The sequence below is a fragment of the Bos indicus genome, chromosome 28 (genome assembly GCF_029378745.1).
Source record: "Bos indicus isolate NIAB-ARS_2022 breed Sahiwal x Tharparkar chromosome 28, NIAB-ARS_B.indTharparkar_mat_pri_1.0, whole genome shotgun sequence".
NCBI lineage: Eukaryota > Metazoa > Chordata > Mammalia > Artiodactyla > Bovidae > Bos > Bos indicus.
The window spans coordinates 17957881-17976283 of NC_091787.1; the positions used below are offsets into that span (position 1 = coordinate 17957881).

Here is an 18403-nt window from a genome sequence, read left to right on the forward strand (position 1 = left end):
ATTAATCAGGTGTGACAGCTAGTTATTCGATACATTTTTAAATCCCACTTGTATTTTCACAAGAGTAATCTGGGGCCTGATTTCTCAGTCCTGTTTCTGTAATGTCACTTGTGTTTCTGCCTATAATGAGCAAAATAATTGAACCAAATTAGCACTATCTATAATTCAGTGCTAGCTCAGAGGTCTTGTTTTATTTTTTTTTAATGAAATAAAAAAGCATTCTCCCCTCAGGATAAACGTTAATAAATAACAGTCTGTAGGATCTACATTCTTTACTGTGTGTTGGTTCAACATACATTTTCCCTGGGGCTGCACCCAGCCGCCGGGCTGTAAACACGGCCAGTCGACTTCTTCACTAAATGTGTGTCTTATGCAGGGGAGTTGCTCTGACCCACATGGGGGTTCTTTTACCTGGGTCACAAAACTCGGGACCATTTAGTGCATCTTAGATGCTATTTGAGGATCACAGAGTATTAGCATTGTGTACGACCTGGGCTTGTGTTTGTCATAGTGCTGTAATGGTTAATTTATTTGTCTCTTTGAGAGGTCCCAGAGGGAAGGCCTGGGCTACTTAGGCCTCATTGTACTCTGTAGCCTCAGCACCCAGCACTGGAAGCACTTGGCCAGAAGCCATACTGTTCATAAGCATTTTTATGAATGCAAAATATAAGTTTTGCTCTGTCTTCATTTTACAAAGAAAGATGATGAAGCCCAGAGTAGATTTGATCAAATTCACAAGGCAAATATACTTGAATTCCATTCTCAGTTCTCAGGCCCATCTTCCATTTACTATACTAGCCTTATCTATAAAGCTGACTATCTTAACATTCAGTCAATAATAATAACTACAGAGCAGCATTTCTCAAACCTTCACGTATAGATGGATCACCAAGGGAACTTACTAAAATGCAGATTCTGATGTGGTAGGTCCAGGGTAGAGCCAAGACTCTGCCTCTCTCACAAGCTCCAGGTGATGCTAGGATGTCTGGTCTGTGGATCACACTTTGAATAGTGTGGCCAGAGAATTGATTGAGTAATCCTGCTGGTCCTGGGGTCAGACTACCAGGGTTCAAATCCTGCCTCTCCTACTTTCCCTACGTTGCTCTATGCTAAGCACAGCACTGCTACTATCCGCCCACCTCTACACTGTGAAGCCACAGGGACCAGATGAACAAAGCAGACTACAGGGTGTGCAGGCAACCAAAAAAGAAAACCAGAAAATACATGTTTTTTCTAAAGTAGTGGCTGCCATCTATCTTGATTTCACTGTTATATATTGGGAACGAGAGTCCTTTGCTGACCCATCTGAATTTTCAGAGAAATCTTTGGATCATGAATTTCACTTTTGGGCGAAGAAAGAGATGAAGATAAATAGATGATACATACATACATATACTGACACATAGATATTTTGGTGACATCTCAAAATTTCTCAAAGTTGATAGCTACTTAAAACATTTTTGAACAACTTCCAGGCCACCCATCCTGCCCCTGCTGCTGCTGCTGCTGCTAAGTCGCTTCAGTCGTGTCCGACTCTATGTGACCCCGTAGACGGCAGCCCACCAGGCTCCCCCGTCCCTGGGATTCTCCAGGCAAGAACACTGGAGTGGGTTGCCATTTCCTTCTCCAATGCATGAAAGTGAAAAGTGAAAGCGAAGTTGCTCAGTCGTGTCCGACTCTTAGCGACCCCACGGACTGCAGCCTATAGGCTCCTCCATCCATGGGATTTTCCAGGCAAGAGTACTGGAGTAGGTTGCCATTGCCTTCTCCGCATCCTGCCCCTAGTTTGGCACTATTAACAAACATGCTCTCATTTAATCTTCAAAACAACCCCATGAGATAAATAAGTATTGTTATAATTGCCTGTACCATAAAGGATACTGGCTTAGAACCACTCGATAAATCATACCCTGCATGTACATAGAGACAGAGGCCAGGACTTCAGACAGTAATGACTGATTCCAAAGCCCACTCACTACACAGCTGTGGTGACTCTTTACCAAATCCTGCCCAAATCTCCCCAGTCTCTCAAATGTCCCCTGGTCCATGGCTGATGAGTCAATGTTCCAGGAAAAGGGCAAAGAGGCCAATAAATTTTAAAAGAAGTTCCTCTCTAGGCCAATTCTACTGGCCCAAAAGTTCAAACCTGTGATGTGGACTTGCTGAGCACTGTGCTGTCTCATTCACACCATGAGCTCTTTCCTCACATCTTTTGGTGGTAATGAGATGAAGTAACTGAAGACAGCACCTTGAATCTTGGCACTGCAAGCCACGTAATGTCTTTATGTACTTGGTTGAACAGGATCTTAGTTGTAGCACGTGGGATCTTTGATCTTCACTGTGTCATGTGAACTCTTAGTTGGTGCATGTGGGATCTAGTTCCCTGACCAGGGATCTAACCTGTTGTTTTGTTCAGTCGCTCAGTCATGTCCAACTTTTTGACACCCCATGGACTCTAGCATGCCAGGCTTCCCTGTCCTTCACCATCTCCCAGAGTATGCTCAAACTCATATTCATTCAGTCAGTGATGCCATCTAACCATTTCATCCTCTGTCATCCCCTTCTCCTCCTGCCTTCAATCTTTGCCAGCATTAGGGTCTTTTCCAATGAGACCACGCATCACATCAGGTGGCCAAAGTAATGGAGCCTCAGCTTAAGCATCAGTCCTTCCATTGAATATTCAGGGTTGATTTCCTAAATGGACTGGTTGGATCTCCTTGCTGTCCAAGGGCCTCTCGAGAGTCTTCTCCAACACCACAATTCAAAAGCATCAATTGTTTGGAGCTCAGCTTTGTTTATGGTCCAACTCTAACATCCATACATGACTTCTGGAGAAACCATAGCTTTGACTAGATGGTCCTTTGTGGGCAAAGTAATGTCTCTGCTTTTTAATATGCTGTCTAGTTTGGTCATAACTTTTCTTCCAAGGAACAAACATCTTTTAATTTCATGGCTGCAGTCACTGTCCATGGTGATTTTGGAGCCCAAGGAAATAAACTTTGTCACTGTTTCCATTGTTTCCCCATCTATTTGACATGAAGTGATGGGACCAGATGCCATGATTTTCATTTTTGAATGCTGAGTTTTAAACTGGCTTTTTCACTCTCTTTCATCTTCATCAAAAGGCTCTTTAATTCCTCTTCACTTTTTCCATAAAGGTGATATTATTTGCATATCTGAGGTTATTGATATTTCTCCCGGCCCTCTTGATTCCAGCTTGTGCTTCTTCCAGCCCAGCATTTCTCATGATGTACTCTGCATAGAAGTTAAATAAGCAGGGTGACAATATACAGCCTTGACGAACTCCTTTCCCAATTTGGAACCAGTCCATTGTTTCATGTCTAGTTCTAAATGTTTCTTCTTGACCTGCAAAGGATTTCCCAGGAGGCAGGTAAGGTGGTCTAGTATTTCCAATTCTTTAAGAATTTTCCACAGTTTCTTGTGATCTACAGAGTCAAAGGCTTTAGCATAGTCAATGAAACAGAAGTAGACGTTTTTCTGAAATTCTCTAGCTTTTTCTATGATCCAGTGGTTATTGGCAATTTGATCATTCCTGGGCCCCCTGCATCAGGAATGTGGAGTCTTAGTTACTGGATCACTGGGGAAGTTCCACCCACTTAATGTCTATGTGTCAATTTGCCATAACGCCCACCTCGCTGTGCCAGTGTGAGAGTTAAAGAGAGCCATGTTGCTGTATTCATTAAGCCTCTAAACCAGGCCTCTAAGTGATGCTCAGTGAATCACCACCATATGTGCCTACAGTCCCTGCAAGCCCTGGGGCATCCGCCCTAGGAACTGAACATGGAATCCGAATGTTCAGGAGCTCTGAATCACAATGTGCCTTTCTTGGTAGCTAATGGAGAGGAAATCTCAGGCCACTGGAGCAGTGGGTACTTTCCACCACCTTCTCTCCCTCCACCACCAGCACCACCATTCTATCACCAAAGGTGATGTACCACAGGTGGAAAGGCCTAGACTTTGGAGACAAGAGCCACCTGGTTTGGGACCTGGTCTGCCCCAGCTGTGATACCTCAGTTATTATCATAGGACCTATTGGAAGCTCAATATCTCCAAGTGAGAATGAGAATAATAAGCCTCATATCCTAAATTTTCTTGTTTTTTTTAAAATGAGATAATGCATGTAAAGTGCCTGATATATGATACCCACTCTGCAAATTTAATTTCCTTCACTCCCCCCTTTTATTCCTATATCACTTCTGGTCAACCTCACCTCAGGTCACTGGTTGAAGAGTGAACAGATGATGCCAAACCTACAAACTCTCTTTCTCCAAGCTTTGAAAAAAAGAAGGCCAAATTATACTGCATTTAGCTCTGGACTGGGAATTGAGCACTCGGACATTTATAAACAATTTATGGAAGTACAAACTATCATTAACCCCATGTTAAAGATGAGGAAACTGAGGTTTCCAGAGGTTAAATAACTTGTTCAAAATCACTCTGCTCTCAAGAAGGACTCAAGAGTCTCACTCCTCAATAGATTCACATCACAGCAAGTGATTCTACTACCTAGGGTCTCATATTCTTCATCCATCCTATAAAGATATTAGAAATATCCAGCCATGTAAGAAATTTGTATTTTGTCCTTGAGGGTTTTTCCCATCAAATTCTTCACGGAGACTTGACCAGGCTGCGGCATGAGTGAAAAGAGCCTAAGGGCAGTGGCTTGTTCTCAAGGCCTCTCTTCTCAGGGCATCCTGTTAAGGACAGGTCACGTATGGTCATCTGCCCCAGTCTCCTTTCAAGCTGGCCTGTGTGGACAGTTGGGTAGGTTCTCTCTTGTATCTACACTATTTTCAAGTGACTCAGATTTCCAGGATGGAAAGGATCCTTTTGATAAAGATCAAGTTCAGCTTTGGTCATTAAACTGTTTCCTACTTCCCTGTCAATTTTCACCAAAGCGGGGAAACTGAGCCAGTACCTACCCATCAGCTCAGGGGGTGGGTGCTGTGGATCAAGGCCGGGGAGACAGCTGCCTCCTCTAAGCTACATGAGGACACCCCACCAGGACCAAAACCCAGGACGAAAAGAGGAGCCTTAAATAGAAATCAAACACCACCCCCCTCTCTCCCTACTCTATTCCCTTGCAGATAAACACATAAGGTTTATGATTGGATAAAGGTTTGGTTTCATTCCAGGCACAGAAATGGTTTTAGAAGACTTCAACTTCCTGTCTCCTAACTTTCCTGACCACAAATATTTTTATTGTAAGCCATGAAAGTAAAGGATTATTTAATAAATTAACACTTCAAATATCTTTGGTTCAACCTTTAGTTAGCTCTAAGCTCAATTATTTGCCTCCTATTCCTTTAGCTCAGGCAGTTTGTCCTATTTCTTAATTCCTTCACCTAAAAAGTCTTATTCCCTATCTTTGCTGTATTTTATGGCTTTATAATACCTTATTGAATTGCTATATTGTAATATTTCTGCCATTCTCCCCTCCCCCAAATAATCCTTTATGAGGAAGCATAGACATAGTCTGGAATGCAGTGAGGTAAGCACAGCAGTCTTTATAGCATTTTACAAATTTCTCTTGGCCTCAGAAATCACAAAATAATCAAGTTAAAAAAAAAAAAAGCAAACCCTAGCCCTTTGCCTGCAGGACAATACATGGTTTTTTATTAAAAGAGGAATTTAAATTCCTTCTGTGCACAGACTGTTTTAACTATAAAGACTTAGAAAATTAATTTTTGCCTATACTCTCTTATAGATAATACTATAAAAATAGTTCCTTTTTAAGAAGCATATTTCATGCAAATATCAAAAAGCCTTTTATCTGTGTTCAAGATTTCTTGTTCTATTTCTGTCCCTTGTTTCCTTCTCTCAGCAGAAGATCAGACTTTGAGAGCCCTGGATCCCAGAACCTGCTGCCAGGAGGCAGGCCACAGGTTGGGCTGCTTGCCCTTCCGCTGTACAGGCAGAGCAACTGAGGCTCTCAGACGAACTTCCTACTCTGTGCTGGGCTCTGCGCCAAGTGCTGAGGCAGAGACGTGGTGGATTCGAAGAGCAGGAAAGACAGGGGTTCCAGCCAGAAAGATCGTGAAACCATCGTCCTGGAGTACCAGACTGCACCAGCAGTGCAGAATGTAAAGGAAGAAGGTAACATCTTTTAAACCAGGGGTCCCCAACCTCTGGGATCTAATGCCTGATGATCTGAGGTAGAGCTGATGTAATAATAATAGAAATAAAGTGCACAATAAACATAATGCACTTGAATCATCCCCAAACTGTTTTCCCCCGACCACATCCCAGTCCGTGGAAAAATTGTCTTTCATGAACTGAAACTGACCCCTGTTGCCAAAAAGATTAGGGACCACTGTTTTAAACAGTAAATTACCCAAACTTCCCTTCCTCGCCAACCACCTTTGGGATTTTTGCACATCCTAGTAGCACCCATATTTTTTTTAATATTTTTCTTTAAATGACTCACTTTTTTATTTTAGATCCCCTGGAGGAGGGCATGGCAACCCCCTCCAGTATTCTTGCCTGGAGAATCCCCATGGACAGAGGAGCCCAGCGGGCTATAGTCCATGGAGTCTCAAGGAGTTGGACACAACTGAGCAGCTAAGCACAGAACAGCACTGCAAGCAGTAATACTGGTTGAAGTCACCATTTAATGGGGTACTATATATATTTTCAAATATTTATAAATTAAGTACGTAACTATTAAAATGTTTGAAATGTTTCACCTGGGTACCCCTAAAAATTAACTCAGACATGCACGCATACCACCACTCATTGTTTGTTGGTGTTCAGTCGCTAGACTCTTTGCCTCCTCATGAACTGCAGCACACCAGGCTCCTCTGATCTCCACTCTCAGAGTTTGCTCAGATTCAATTCCAGTGAGTTGGTGATGCCATCCAACCATCTCATCCTCTGCCGCTCCTTCTCCTTTTGCCTTCAATCTTTCCCAGCATCAGGGTCTTTTCCAATGAGTTGGCTCTTTGCATAAGGTGACCAAAGTACTGGAGCTTCAGCATCAATCCTTCTAATGAATATTCAGGGTTGATTTCCTTTCGGATTGGTTGGTTTGATCTCCTTGCAGTACAAGGGACTCTCAAGAGTCTTCTTCAGCGCCACAGTTCAAAAGCATCAATTCTTCAGTGCTCTGTCTTCTTTATGGTCCAACTCTCACATTCATACATGACTGCTGGAAAAATCATAGTTGACTGTATGAACTTTTGTAGACAAAGTGATGTCTCTGTTTTTTAACACACTGTCTAGGTTTATCATAGCTTTACTTCCAAGGAGAAGGTTCTTTTAATTTCATGGCTACAATCACCGTCCACCAGTCATTGCCACAGCACATGTTAGAAAACCCTGCTATTATGGATTAAATGTGTTCCTGTTCCCCAAATTCACATGTTGAAATCCTAACCCCCCATGTGATGGAGTAGGAGGTGAAGGCTTTGGGAGATAATTGGTCCTTGAGGGTGGAGCCCTCGTGAGTGAGATTAGTGGCCTTACAAGGAGAAACATGAGAGCTTGCTCTGGCTCTCTGCTCTTTACCAGGTGAGGATCAGCAGGCTGTTTATGAAGCATGTAGCAGGCTCTCACCAGACACTGGATCCACAAGCCCCTTGATCTTGAACTTCTCAGCCTCCAGAACTGTAAGAAGTAAATTTTTTCCTGTTTAAACTGCCGAGTCTATAGCATTTTTGTTGTAACAGCCTGTACTGATGAAGACATCTGCCTTAAGGTAAAGAAACCAGGAAGGAGAAGGGATGAGAAATAGATAGCTAGGACTTCACATTTGTAGAAAAAGAATTTCCAGTGTTAGTCTGGAGGTGATGAGAACTTCCTATCAGCACACACACACACACACACACACCCCAAATGATGCCTCCTTCCCTGTCTGATGGCCTTTTGTCCCCAGAACAGACCCCAGGAAACCTAATGCCCAGATCCTATAAACCTATACTGTTTGACAGATTGCTGGGCTTGGGTAAATCTCCCTAACTACATCTTGGTCCACTGGATCATCCATCCAAGCACAGATCCCATCATTGTAGTCCACAATATATGCTTCCACTAGGAAGAAAATCAGTGCTCATTGGTACATTCAGCTGCCATCAACATAGTAAATGTATTGACCATGAAGCATATGACGCCTATCCATACCCCAAATGTTGCACATTTTGATTTGCTAATTTGTAATTTGCTCATTTCTGAAGGCAGGTATGGGATCATGAACAGACCCACAGTATGGAGTCAGTCCAGACACTGACCAGATGTGTGATCTTGGGTAAGTTACACAAATCCTATGACTCTCAACTTCCATATCTGTAAAATGGAGATAATGATACGTACCTCTAACAATTTCTTTTTGGGGGGAAAACGAAATGTCTAGTGGACATAATAACACAATGCCTAGCACATAATTTGAAATTACATGGTACATACATTTTTAATATGAATTTTTCAGCCATTGGAAATGATAAAAATAATAGTAATGAAGACTATACAAGCATATAAAAAATTCTCAAGATAATTTTAAAATAGTTCCAAATATCCTAATATTCCAATTGTAATGTATTCCAGTATGTGTGTGTGTAGACTAACTCTAATTTCACATAAGGAAAGTTATGCATCTTTATGTACAAAGACAGATTAAAAACATGGGAAAATGAAAACTTTTCATATACTAGACCTGAGAAGCAGTTTGAAATTAAGAACATTAACTCTGAAACTAGGCTTTAATCCCAGCTAGGCCACTGCCTAAATATATTACCTTAACTAAATTACATAGTGTCTCTGAGCTTCAGTTTCTTTTTCAGAAAAATGGGGATATTAATTGTAGTATCAGCTTCATAGGTTGGTTTAACTGTACCTGTAAATTCTGTTATTTAGTAAATTTACAGTGAATAGTACTGATATTAGGTGATAGGATTATGGCGATACTTGTCCCTTTTAAGAAAGGACCTCTGGGGACTTCATTTGTGGTTCAGTGGCTAAGACTCCATGCTCCCAATGCACAGTCAATCCCTGGCCCAAGAACTAGATCCCACAGCCACTGCTAAGAGTTCACACGTCGCAAATGAAGATCCTGCCTGCTGCAACTGAGACCCAGCACAAATAAGTAAATAAACAAATAAATATTTTTAAAATAAAGAGAAGAAAGGATCTCTGTTCAATAATAGAAACTTCCAACAGCCAAATTACAACTACATTCACTGAGTTTCTGTTGTACAACCCCGAAGTTGTACTGTGAGAAAGAGAGAGAAAAGCAAAGGCCCTGCCACCACTGGGCTCTCCGGTCAAGGCTAACCCCTACCTGGGCCACTTGTAACCAGCCAGAGGGAAAAAACTGCTCCTCCCGGCTGGCCCCGTCAAATAAGATCTAATGATCCAAGTGCTTTTTTCTCACACAGAACAAATGCATCTGGAATATCCCTGAGCTGTGTGTCTACCACTGACGCTTCCAATTTTACTTCACAGCTACACTGAAAAATTTTAAGTCCTCTTTGATTTGGGCTGCCTCTATTTGTATTTAGACTAAGATAGACAGTGTGTGCAAGGGGACAACTTGACCATTAAAAAAAATTCTATTTGACTACATATATTTTTATCCATTTGGGAAAGCTATCAAAGCAGGCATTTTCACTTAAAAGCTTACAAATGAAGCTGATATTATCTGGTTGGGGGAAAGCTAGGGAAATCACTGTAGCAAAAGAAAAAAAAGAAAAATCCTTTCGTGTATCAATTTCACATTGCTATTGTCATGTACAGGATGTATATTCAAATGTGTTTGCATGTTTCTAAACTGATCATACATCAAAATTAGAGCCATATTGTTCCTTTTACAGCAAAACTGTTTATATAGGAAATATTGTACCAAACATTCCCTCCCTCCACCCTGGGTCGTGACTGATTGCAGAGTGAGATAAAAGCACTTATGTCCACAAACAGGAGAAAAGCCTAGATGCATGAAAGAAATCAAAAGAAGGTGTGATTTTAACACAAACACTGTTATCAACCAAAAAAAAAAAAAAAAAAGATTACTAGAGTTTATGCAAATTCAGAGAAACCAAAAAGCATATACTTTACACACTGACAGTTTGAAAATTAGGGGTTGGGCTGGATAAGAGTAGAATTCAGTTTGATACAGTTCAAAACAGCCCCTGGATGCTGTTTTATTTTCATGTGACCATCTGAATTAGAGTCATTTATAAGAGACAGATAGGGCCCACTAAGGGGAATCCATTTCCTAATTCACTATAGGAAGCAGTAATTTAAAGCTGGTTCTTTAGTGTATTTTCTGGAAAGCCTGAGTTGGTTTCAAATAAGTGCAGTTGAATTTTCTCCTCCTCCACACAGCCATTTTTTCCCCTTTTCTTCTTGCTTCAAAAACTGTTTCCAAGTACAAAGTAAAGTGGGAAGTTGGCAATTATCCTATAAATCCAGGTTATGCTGTTAGGTCAACAAAATTATAGATGTGATGGAGCTTAAAGGAATTTTAGAGATTATCCTATTCCACAGCTTTCAAACCTTAAATGTTTTGCTAATGAAATCATACATAGAACTCTAGCATATAAATTAGGTTTTAATAGTATTTCACATGGAGAAGGCAATGGCACCCCACTCCAGCACTCTTGCCTGGAAAATCCCATAGATGGAGGAGCCTGGTGGGCCGCAGTCCGTGGGGTCGCTAAGAGTCAGACAAGACTCAAAGACTTCACTTTCACTTTTCACTTTCCTGCATTGGAGAAGGAAATGGCAACCCACTCCATGTTCTTGCCTGGAGAATCCCAGGGACGGGGGAGCCTGGTGGGCTTCCGTCTATGGGGTCGCACAGAGTTGGACATGACTGAAGCGACTTAGCAGCAGCAGTATTTCACTAGTATAAATTTATTTTAAAAGCAAGCAAGAAATAGTCCTAATTTTAACATTTATCTTTTGTAAAGTCAAGTTAGAATGATATGACTGATCTGATAAAGCCAAAATATGGAAATTTGGGATTATGAATGACTATTAACAGTCCTAAACCTGCCTTAGCATCTAGTCTGTTGCTGTTGAGAACATCATTTCTCACAGAAATAAGTAGTGTAAGATAGTAAAATTTTATATTTTTAAAAAAATGGAATCAGGAAACTTAATTTTAGAGTTTCAAATGTCAGAAGACAATCTGTTCCAAGGTCTTCACATAAAGAAGGCCCGGATATATATATACATATATATGGATATACTTGTATATATATATAAGGACTGACAGACTTTAAACCTATAGAAATTGGGGGAATATGGGATTCCCTGGTGGTCCAGTGGTTAAGACTCTGCACTCCCAATACAGGGGGCCTGGGTTCGATCCCTGGTCGGGGAACTAAATCCCACGTGCCACAAGACTCCATGCAACCAAGTAAATAAAAAATAATATTAAAAAAAAAAAGAAATTGGGGGAATATAATTTTTGTTATTGCAATTCTTAAAATTGAATAGAAGTATACTTTAAAACTCAAATGGCTGCAAAACCCCTGACTCTGATTTGAAAACAACTGAGCTGGTCCAACCTCCTTATTTTAAAAACAGGGGAACCAAGACCCAGTATTGAAAAGACTTGCCGCAGGACATATTGTGAAGAAAGTGGCAAAGCTTCCTGAGTTGCCCCTTTTTTCCTTGCACCTCCTGTCTCTCCTTCTCTGTCGATTATTCCTTGAGCACTTAAAAAAATAAATGTTTTATTATCTCTCATCTCAAAAACAAATGAACCAAACAACAAAGAAACAAAAAGGCTCAGTCACCCAACACCCCGACATCATCATGTTAATACCTCTCCACTCCCACATTTTAAGTTTCTGGAAAAGTATCAACAAATGCCATCTCCTTTTTAGTCAACACCAGCCTGACCACCCCTTCTGCTCTTCCACCATTTCCCAGAGTTTGTCTTTTTTCTGCTAAATTTTGCTGGTCTTTAGCTACCATAGATTGCAAGCTTTATTACAACAGAAATTATTGTGTTTTGTTCATTAATGCATCCTGATTCCCTAGCACAATGCCTCACTCATAGGAAGTGCTTAATACAAACGTGCTCAATAAATTAATGTCATATTAGAGTCCCTACCATTTATACATAAAACAGATTATCAAAAATTTCTAATGGCAGCGTTCAATTTTCAAATGAAACTTTATAAAGAACTAAAAGAGAAAGGAGACTGTTGGTCAAAAGCAACTGCAATTATATCTCAATAAAATATTTTAATTTTTTTAATTTTAAAATTTAAAAGAAAGCAATTGCCCAGTAAGCGCTACTTCAAAATAATCATCCAGTAATTGTACAATTTGTGTTGCTGTAAGGGACTAAGTAAGTGAAGAAGGCAATGGCACGCCACTCCAGGACTCTTGCCTGGAAAATCCCATGGACGGAGAAGCCTGGTAGGCTGCAGTCCATGGGGTCACTAGGAGTCGGACACGACTGAGCGACTTCACTTTCACTTTTCACTTTCATGCATTGGAGAAGGAAATGGCAACCCACTCCAGTGTTCTTGCCTGGAGAATCCCAGGGACGGGGCAACCTGGTGGGCTGCTGTCTCTGGGGTCGCACAGATCGGACACGACTGAAGCCACTTAGCAGCAGCAAGGGACTAAGTTTTAGTTTGATTTTGTCCCTAAGTTTTGCCTTCTTAGTTTTGTGTTTTCTCAGTGCAGGTGACAAATGCTTTTATTTTCTATAAGTTATGCAATTTGGAGGCTTAAACGTACCCTTTTGATTTTGCTTGTTGACTTGCTATTTCATTTTCAAGCTCTTCTCTTTTCTGTCACACGTAGCCAATAGAACCAAGGCATAGCAGCATTATTCTGTTTCCCAAATCCTCATGGTGGTTGTTGCTGTTCAGTTGCCAAGTCACATATGACCCCATGGACTGAAGCATGCCAGGCTCCCCATCCTTCACTATCTCCCAGAGTTTGCTCAAATTCATGTCCATTGAGTCAGTGTGATACTCTCTAACCATCTCATCCTCTGCCACCCTCTTCTCCTTTTGCCTTCAATCCATACTTCCAAGTAATTTCAGATAGATTTTTTTACCCTGGATATTATATTATTTGGGGGCTTCCCAGGTGGTGTTAGTGGTAAAGAACCCGCCTGCCAATGCAGGAGACGTAAGAGACTTGGGTTTGATCCCTGGGTGAGGAAGATCCCCTGGAGGAGGGCATAGCAACCCACTCCAGTATTCTTGCCTAGAGAATCCCCATGGGCAGAGAAGCCTGGCTTCTCTGACTACAGTCATAGGGTCTCAAAGAGTTGGACTCAACTGAAGTGACTTAGCATGCACACACACATTATATTATCTTTGTATAACATGGGTTGCCACTTTTCTGTCCTCCAATAATAATTACTTGCTCATTACCCAGCCCCACATGGTTTGACTATGTGTCAGTAAGAAATGTGTGTAAAAATCTCATGGCTTTTGATGATAAAGGTTTGTTTCTCACTCATATTACGTATCAGCAGCAGGACAGCTGCAGCTCTGCTCCACAGGTCTTCTTTATTCTAGCATCCAGGCTTAGGGATCCGCCCCTATTTGGGACATTTCATTCTCATTGCAGAAGGAAAAGAAGCAGTGGTTCTTAAAGCTTCTGCTCAGACATCATGCATATTACACTGCTGCTCACATTCCATTGGCCAAAGCAATTCACATGGCAAAGCCAGTAGCCAATAAAGTTGGAATATGTTCCTGCCGCAGAGAAGGAGATCCTAGAGAGGAAGAAGTTCTATAGAGATGGGAGCAGTAAAAAGGGCAGTAAATACTTTGGAAAAGAAAAAGTAATTATGTTGTCCTCTTCAGTTAAAATCTGAATATTGGAAGTGAGGAAAAGACTGGAGCCCCATATTCCTAGTTTGGGGAGTAGAGCATATGGCGAAGCCATTCCTCCAGTCCAGAAGTATAGACGGAGGAGCAAGTGATGAAGACAAAGATTATGGATTCCACTTTGAACATGTTGAGTTATTGACGTCTGTGAAATCTCTGTTAGAAATGTCTGGCACCTGGTTTCACTAACTTGGACTTGAGAGACAACAACTGTGCCAAGACATAGGTCCAGAGTCACTTCCATGCAGACTGTGTTTGGAGTCACATGGAGTGGATGAGCTCTCCCAGGGAATATGAGGAGGAGAGGAAGACTTGGAAAACTAAATTCTTAGAATTCCAAATTTAGTTACCAGTGGTGGAATGAAAGCCTACCAGAGACTGAAAAGAAGAAAAAGACACACGAAAGGGCCATGTCATGGAAAGCACGGGAAGAGATTTCAGAAACGTGTCCTCAATATAAATATACGAATAACTAATGCTAATATGTGATGTGCACTAGGTATCAACCATTGTTCTAAGTCCTTCACACATATCATCTCAATTTACACTCACAACAGCCCTTGTCAAGGCTGAAGAGTGCATGGGAGGTGAAGATATAGAGTAATGTGGTAATCCAGAGGAGAAAACAATTACTTCTGGCTGAGCTGACCAGGAAAGTCTTCAACATTTTGGTACTAAAGGTGAATAGTTCACCTCCACCTACTCACCCTTCCTTGTCAAAGGAATCATAGTTTAGAATCATAATCATCTGAGAACTCAACCTAAAGGGCAGACATGTGGGGATTTTTTCAGTCTTTTAAAGTTGTCACTTCCCCATAATGACCATCCTTCCTTTGGATCCTGGAGATTGCTGGCTGGTCAACAGTGTTTCCTCTTCTCGTCATAAACACAGCTATGTTTCTCAGCCTCCTTTGCTTCAGATAAACCATGTGGCTGAGTTCTAGCAATGATATGTGGAAAGTAATGATATTCTAGACCTGGCCCATTCTCCTGTCTATTTTACTTGCCTCACGTGATCTGTGCCGAGAAGCCACATGTTGAGGATGGCAAAAACTCCATTCATCTGGACACATGAGTGGCAACATGGAGCATCCCCCCATCATCGCTAATAAGCAACATCTGTACAGGACCATCCCATGAATGAGAACATTTCAGGATGTTAAACTTCGAGTATTTTAGAATTTGTTACGGCAGCTGTTACAACCCTAACCAACACAGATCTCTTTTCTCTGAATAGAGCCACCTCACATTTCTATTTCCTGAATACCTTTACATCTTCCTGGGTACTTTTTGTACACCTCTGATCTTTTGAATACCATAAATTGTACAATCTCCAGAAAACAATTAAGAAGAAGATAAAATCCAAGTGTCTTTGGAGGAAGAGATCATCTTTCCCCATAGACATTTACTCTAAATTCCTTTGGGCCCCTTTCCCTTTATAGACCCAGAAGAGCATGGAACAGACATGGCCTAGGCCACCTTATAGTATAACAAGTTTGCTTCTGCGATGCACTGACAAAGGTGTCAATGAGAGCATGCACTGATGTAACAGAATGGTTACCAGATTCAGAGGCAGATAACCTTTTTCATCTGCATGACCTTGGGCACATTACCTAATCTCTCAAATTCCTCATTTGAAAAATAATGATAAAGACACCTATTCTTTGGCCAATGTCATTTGTTAATTTATTTGTTCAAATGACATCAATGAAGCACTGAACAGGTTGTGATGCCACATGAAATGAACACATGTATCTGGAGTTGCTTTCAACTCTCCAAACACTCACCATGGCTGATGATGCTGTCTCTGTATCTCTCTAACTAGCTGCATTTCTGCTAAAGTCTGTCTGCGTTTGAAACCGGTGAGAGTTATAAATATGTAGTATCATTATGACCAAAGGATTCAGTCAATCTGGGAGACTGCTAAAAAGGACTTTATAAAATGGCTCCGTCATGTCCCACTGGCTACTTTGTGATTTCTTTGCCTAGAAACACTGGTTTCTTTCCACTCCCCATCCTTATGTGCCAGTATCACCAACACTAGGGCTCTTGTGCAGACTCTGCTATGCCCCCCAGCACATCAAATCGGCAAGAAACAGAACTGCAGCTGAGGTGAGCAGGGGGCAGAGCCCATAAGTCTGCTGCGCTGTGTCAAATCACCTTCAGGGTCAGTGTTTCGCCCATCAAAGCATCTCCATCTGTCCCAGATAGGCAGATCTCGTCTCTGAAATTGTTACTAGATTCCAAGGCCACGTAGAAATCTAGAAGCAAAGAGCTTTCCTCTCTGATGACCACCTGCCAGGGCCTTCATGGTCACTGTCAGAGAGGACTGCATCCTACCTCAGATGTGGGACCAGTGAACATCAAGACAGGACAGGAGGCCAAGGATGGTAGGCTGTTCTCTGGTTCAATTTTCTTTCCTCTTATAGAAAACATTTCAGTTTCTTAAAGAATCCTGCAACTAAATAGCTACATAAAGGTTTGTAAACCACTGAAGCAAGTGTCAGGAGGCAAATGATTTACTCGCCAATCCTCAATTTCCTCAACTGTAAAATATGGGAAATAATATGTGTTTCTTTCTGCCACATGGGATTGTGGTGAGCATAAATGAAATCATTTCCACAGATACAGGAGGTATTACCATTATTTTCTTTATCACTACCTTCCTAAAAACCAGTACCAAGACCTGAGCCTCAAAATCCATCATCAGCAGAGCATATTCTAGGTCAACCTTACTGCATATGACTAGATTATTTCAGATTTAAAATATACAGGAACTCTCTGAAATTAAAACTTTGGATGGTAGTAAAGTCTAAGAAATCTTAGATACTGTAAATTCAGAAATATATCACCCCTTGGAGGGAACTAAATTAAAATATACCTTTGCCAATTAGGAAATGAGAACTTAACATGTAAACAAGGCTTTAAGGGGTGTATAGACCCTCCTCTCAAGTAAGTCATCAAAGCATTTTGCTCAGAATTTTAAAAATTATTTCAAAGCAACCTCTTCCTATAAATAAGTAATATTGCAATTCTGAAATATTCTTACCTCTTTGTTATGGCAAGTCCCATAAGGGCCTACTCATGAAGATTTTGTTAACTGAGTTTCCTTAACTAAAAATGTACTGGTGAAAATATTCTCTAACTTACAACTTATACCAGAATGAAAAGTACCTTTTGTTGAGTCCTCATTGATGCTGGGCCACTGTTTTAAGAGTTTTCACATATATCATCTCATTTAAACTTTATGCCTACATGACAGCTCCATGATGTATTGTAGAGGAGACTATTATTATTTTCTTTACCAACAGGAAAGCCAAGCTTAGAGAGTTTAATTAACTTGTCCAGTGTCCTAAAGCTAGAAAGTGTTATAGCAGGGATACAAACCAAGGATTAGTTGATTTGAAAGCCCTCTGTCCTAAACATTTTTCTATTTTGTCTATTAATTAAGATTAACTTTAATCCAGCTAGGACAATTTAGTAGAGACTATGCTGCAATGAGGAGAAGGCAATGGCACCCCACTCCAGTACTGTTGCCCAAAAAATCCCATGGATGGAGGAGCTGGTAGGCTGCAGTCCATGGGGTCGCTAAGAGTTGGACATGACTGAGAGACTTCACTTTCACTTTCCGCTTTCACGCATTGGAGAAGGAAATGGCAACCCACTCCAGTGTTCTTGCCTGGAGAATCCCATGGACGGAGAAGCCTGGTGGGCTGCAGTCCATGGGGTCGCACAGAGTCGGACACGACTGAAGCGACTTAGTAGTAGTAGTAGTATGCTGCAATGAAATTCACTAAAAGGGTCAGTGTTCACACCATCAGCTGGCACATTCCTAGAAGACAGTGGCCACCCTTGACCAAATCTTTATTAAGTCCACTCAGCCTGGCTGGGTGTCATCATCTGTGGATGCCAGGGGAGGTTTCATGCTCATGATGACTTCCAAGTTCCTGTTATCATTAGGGAACTGTTTCATTTAAGAAATGACCTATGCAAGGTCACTTCTGGGCACATGGGAAGTGAGCATGGAAGTTTAACTCAGGGGCTATTAGGCTCATCAACCATCTTCCCCTTGATTGTCTTCTGACATTGCTCCATGCAGCAGCCCTGGTGCTTAAAGGGAGGATAAAGGGCAAAAAGCATTAGTCTTTCTTGATACCTCCCAAGAAAGAAAAGAGAACCAGCTGGAAAGGGCAGTGCACTTGTTTTGTAGTAATGCAGGCTTTCGAGGAAGCTGGCCCCCGTGTCAGAAATGTGCAACGCTATCTGCTGCCAATTTTATCTCCAAAGAGAGACCCTCTGGAATGTAAACGTCAACCAAGAATTGGATTTTTCTTACACTGTCAACAAGTACTTTGTTATTAAAGAAAAAAGTCTGGCATGGGGACAGCAGATGGGCACATCTGACTGGGGGCAAGGAGGAGGGAGCAGTGCTCCAGGTAGTGGAGAAATTGTTCAAGGACAATTTATGTGTGAAAATATCACCCCTATAAATCTGCCAGAGCCAACAGAGCTGAAGACGAATCACATACAGAAACGTGTCGTCTCTCCCCAGCAAAGCTGACCACAGGCTTAATTTAGGT

General features: G+C 41.3%; 1 long non-coding RNA gene and 1 other non-coding gene across 5 annotated transcripts in view; one reads left to right on the plus strand and one right to left on the minus strand.

Moving 5' to 3' along the window:
* LOC139180426 (uncharacterized) overlaps positions 1 to 18403 on the minus strand; it is a 68378-nt gene that overhangs the window by 34263 nt on the left and 15712 nt on the right. The window lies entirely within an intron of this gene.
* TRNAG-CCC (transfer RNA glycine (anticodon CCC)) lies at positions 11266 to 11338 on the plus strand. The gene has a single exon. It is a non-coding gene; the product is annotated as a tRNA-Gly (tRNA).